Source organism: Bubalus kerabau, chromosome 7 (genome assembly GCF_029407905.1).
Source record: "Bubalus kerabau isolate K-KA32 ecotype Philippines breed swamp buffalo chromosome 7, PCC_UOA_SB_1v2, whole genome shotgun sequence".
NCBI lineage: Eukaryota > Metazoa > Chordata > Mammalia > Artiodactyla > Bovidae > Bubalus > Bubalus kerabau.
Genome location: NC_073630.1, coordinates 36,851,580 through 36,856,628, shown reverse-complemented (window position 1 = coordinate 36,856,628; position 5,049 = coordinate 36,851,580). Strand labels below are relative to the sequence as shown.

The 5,049-nt window shown below is 33.8% G+C and overlaps 1 non-coding gene across 1 annotated transcript; it reads left to right on the top strand.

Moving 5' to 3' along the window:
- Positions 1-4,317: 4,317 nt before the first annotated feature.
- LOC129658215 (small nucleolar RNA SNORA21) lies at positions 4,318-4,472 on the top strand. The gene has a single exon (XR_008717315.1). It is a non-coding gene; the product is annotated as a small nucleolar RNA SNORA21 (small nucleolar RNA).
- The last annotated feature ends 577 nt before the right edge of the window (positions 4,473-5,049 follow it).

Sequence of the window (5,049 nt, the reverse complement as noted above, 5' to 3'; positions counted from 1 at the left end):
ATTCAGTCGCTCAGTCGTGTCCGACTCTTTGTGACCCCATAAATCGCAGCACGCCAGGCCTCCCTGTCCATAACCATATCCCGGAGTTCACGCAAACTCAAGTCCATGGAGTCGGTGATGCCATCCAGCCATCTCATCCTCTGTCGTCGTCCCCTTCTCTCCCTGCCCCCAATCCCTCCCAGCATCAGAGTCTTTTCCAATGAGTCAACTCTTCGCATGAGGTAGCCAAAGTACTGGAGTTTCCACTTTAGCATCATTCCTTCCAAAGAACACCCAGGGTTGATCTCCTTTAGAAATGAGTGGTTGGATCTCCTTGAAGTCCAAGGGACTCTCAAGAGTCTTCTCCAACACCACAGTTCAAAAGCATCAATTCTTCAGCGCTCAACTTTCTTCACAGTCCAACTCTCACATCCATACATGACCACTGGAAAAACCATAGCCTTGACAGGACGGACCTCTGTTGGCAAAGTAATGTCTCTGCTTTTCAATATGCTATCTAGGTTGGTCATAACTTTTCTTCCAAGAAGTAAGCGTCTTTTAATTTCATGGCTGCAATTACCATCTGCAGTGATTTTGGAGCTCAAAAAAATAAAGTCTGACACTGTTTCCACTGTTTCATGAAGATGCCATGATCTTCGTTTTCTGAATGTTGAGCTTTAAGCCAACTTTTTCACTCTCCACTTTCACTTTCATCAAGAGGCTTTTTAGTTCCTCTTAATTTTCTGCATTAAGGGTGGTGTCATCTGCATATCTGAGGTTATTGATATTTCTCCCAGCAATCTTGATTCCAGCTTGTGCTTCTTCCAGCCCAGCGTTTCTCATGATGTACTCTGCATGTAAGTTAAATAACCAGGGTGACAATATATAGCCTTGATGTACTCCTTTTCCTATTTGGATCCAGTCTGTTGTTCCATGTCCAGTTCTAACTGTTGCTTCCTGACCTGCATATAGGTTTCTCAAGAGGCAGGTCAGGTGGTCTGGTATTCCCATCTCTTTCAGAATTTTCCAGTTTATTGTGATCCACACAGTCAAAGGCTTTGGCATAGTCAATAAAGCAGAAATAGATGCTTTTCTGGAACTCTCTTGCTTTTTCCATGATCCAGTGGATGTTGGCAATTTGATCTCTGGTTCCTCTGCCTTTTCTAAAACCAGCTTGAACATAAGGAAGTTCATGGTTCACGTACTGCTGAAGCCTGGCTTGGAGAATTTTGAGCATTACTTTACTAGTGTGTGACATGAGTGCAATTGTGCAGTCATTTGTGCATTCTTTGGCATTGCCTTTGTTTGGGATTGGAATGAAACCTGACCTTTTCTAGTCCTGTGGCCACTGCTGAGTTTTCCAAATTTGCTGGCATATTGAGTGCAGCACTTTCACAGCATCATCTTTCAGGATTTGAAATAGCTCAACTGGAATTCCATCACCTCCACTAGCTTTGCTCGTAGTGATGCTTTCTAAGGCCCACTTGACTTCACATTCCAGGATGTCTGGCTCTAGGTGAGTGATCATACCATCGTGATTATCTTGGTCGTGAAGATCTTTTTTGTACAGTTCTTCTGAGTATTCTTGCCACCTCTTCTTAAAATCTTCTGCTTCTGTTAGGTCCATACCATTTCTGTCTTTTATCGAGCCCATCTTTGCATGAAATGTTCCCTTGGTATCTCTAATTTTCTTGAAGAGATCTCTAGTCTTTCCCATTCTGTTGTTTTCCTCTATTTCTTTGCATTGATCGCTGAGGAAGGCTTTCTTATCTCTCCTTGCTATTCTTTGGAACTCTGCATTCAGATGCTTATATCATTCCTTTTCTCAGGTATTATAAAAGAAGTTGACATTAACCCTATATTATTTAATGGAGTATTTCCTACATGCAAAATGTATGTCACATACTGATGTGTTAAATAGATTCAATATCTAAACTAGCATAATAATAAATATAGCACGTATCTAATTATAAACCCTGATGTATACTGACATTGCACTTAATTCACTGTACTGTTTTCTCTTCCTTTACTTTTTAAGTGTAATATTATAATAAACAGTTACACTCCAAGAAAGGAAGTACATTTTGGTTTGATATATTTGTGCCATACAATAACATCATACTTTATATAGTCTTTTGGGGTTTTTTTATGAATAATATATCTAAATATATACCCAAATTGAAGTTTATTTTATTTTAATAAATACTAATATTTAACTATGTAAATATTCCATTATCTATTCTTCTCAAAATGGAAGTTTCTTGAGATTTTTTTTGTTTTTATTCCTACAGTGTTGTGATTGAACAGTCTTTCAGACATCTCTTGTATTATATACTTGAATTTTCAACACACTTGGAAATAGAATTACTTCTAATAGAAATCTATAATGCTCAACTTTAAAGGTAATGCTACTTTATTTTCCAAACAATTTTACCAATATGGAAACCCACCATCTGTGTGTTACTATTGCCATTGAAGTATTTTCTCTTCTAGTTGAGTTTTGAGATTAAAAGTAATTGACCCTAGGACTCATACATTTAAAATGTAATTGTGTTGGCTCTAGTATGAAGGATAAATTAAGATGGAAAGAAACAATAAAATATAAAGAGATATGGAAATATAAATATATAGAGTCTAGAAGAATATAAAGAGTGTAGAAGAATCAAAATTTAAAAATCAAATAACTGTTAAACCTAGTAATACTTAATAAAGGTAGTCATTTCTCAAAATATATTGAAAATGACAAAAAAGTCTCTATGATAATTAGAATACTAGAAAAAACCAGAAAATTAATGTACTACTAACAACAGTAATGAGCTTTCCAGGTAGCCCAGTGGTAAAGAAATGCTCTCCCTATGCAGGAGATGTGCCTTAGATCCCTGGGTCGGGAAGATACCTGGAGAAGGAAATGGCAACCCACTCCAATATTTTTGCCTGGGAAATCCCATGGACAGAGGAGCCTGTGGGCTACATTCCATGGACTTGCAAAAGAATTGGACACAGCTTAGCAATGAAGAAACAAATGACAGCAATAAAAATTTAATTTAAAAATCAATGAATTCAACAAAAATACACAAGTGCACTCTTGAAAAAAATTAAACCTTTAATAAAAACCCAAAGTTTTATCAAAATAAACATTCTATGGTGTTGGGTAGGGGGACAAATCTCTATAAAGATGCCAAGTTTATCCAAATTACTTTATAAATATAAAGAATTTCAATCCTCATAAAATTTTTAATTGAAATTTTGGGAAATTTGAATACATTGTTTACTCTAAATTTGTGAAAAAAGAGGAGATGTCATCTAGAGCCAAGTAAACCTAAGAAAAGACAAGAGGACTCATTATCCTGTAAGGTATCCTACAAAGCCACATTCATCAACTATAAGATACTAGATTAAAACAGATTAAAAACAGAAAAGGACTTTTGAAATAAAATAGTGAAGGCAGCATCAAACTGCATATGATGTCTTTCCATACCGTGTTAAACAGAAGCACTGGAGTTTTCTCAAAGTATGGAGGTGGAATTTGACCAAAGGTTCTTACAGCATCTGTTATAATCATATTTTTCATAATTTACCTGAATGGAGAGTGGTATTTATAGTTTTTATTTTGAAATATACTGAATTTGATAGTGGCATAACTTTATAATTTAATATTTTGTTGAGAAATCTGCATATTTATTTGTGAGATTTTTGTGTGTGTACTTGTTTTACATATTTCCAAATTATAATGGCTTTATGGATTTATCTGGGCAATATGTCCTCTACCTCTTTCTCTGGAAGAATTTTGTAAGTCTCAAATCATCTGTTACTTGAAAATTTGAAAGAATTTACAGTTGCAATGTCTTTTGGGAGGAAGAAATTTTGTTATTAAATATCTATTTTTAGTATATATAGGAATCACCAGGATACTATTTATGCTTGATCTTGTAATGGTATGTTATTAAATATTATGTATATCTTATGTCACAAATATAAGCTTCCACTTGGTTAATTCCATTTCTTTTTAAATATAAAACTATCCATTAATTTTGCAGTTGTAATTGTTTGCAAATGTTTTCTTTACCTCTACCAACAAGTTTTAACATGAATCTGTTTTCTCTCTACTGTATTTTGATATGTTTCATATAATAATTTGTATACTTTTTTACCTAAATGTACAAAGGAATTAGAGCATAATTTTTTTAAAAAATAATTGATCTTTCCCTTGTGTATTATCTGCACCACACAGCAAAGAACAAAAAATAAAATTTGATTAACATACTATAACTCTGAAACATGAGTGTAAGCAAAGACTCCTAGACTTTACAATCTCCTTACTTATTAAAAAATAAATACACCCTTTTAAAAGCACTCAGTGGGCCTTTTGCTGATGACCCGCTGAGCCGTTTAAAAAAAAAAAAAAAAAAAAGAAAGGGCAGAGTGAAAACACCGCTTTTGGGTGAAGCGGCAGCTTATTGTGTTGTTTTGCTTCAATTGGTGGTGTGACAAGGTGTAAAAGAAAATAAATAAATAAATAAATAAATAAAATCTCTTCTCAGGCTTCTATGTTTAGAGGTAAGATTAGGACATGCAAGTTTTATCTTCTAATTTCTCTGTGATATGCACAAACTAGCTGCAGATTCCATTATTTCTACATCATTTTCTTCTTTTCCTTTAGGAATCCTCCCAAAGCTATACTGGGAAATGGCATTTGAAATGGTAGCATAAATCATGGGAATTTAAAAAATATTATGCTTTTAAATTTTGTGAACAATCATGCTCTTTAATTTCTCTGAAAGAAATCTTTCATAATCTAACATTTTTCACCTTAATTGCAACAGAAACTTTTTTTTTTAATTTGTTATTTCTTTTATATTGGTTATGGAGTTTTGTTCCACTTCTTAGTTTATTTTTATTTGATAGAAGTATACTTAGGACATCTTCTGTATTACTATAAAATATTGGTTTAGTTTTTTATTTTCTCTATATATCAAAAGGAAATATTTTCAATTCTCTTTCCAGAACATTATGTTCAGTGCCAGGTGGTACTGTTATTCTATTTTCTTTAAGATCGTCTATTATCTTATT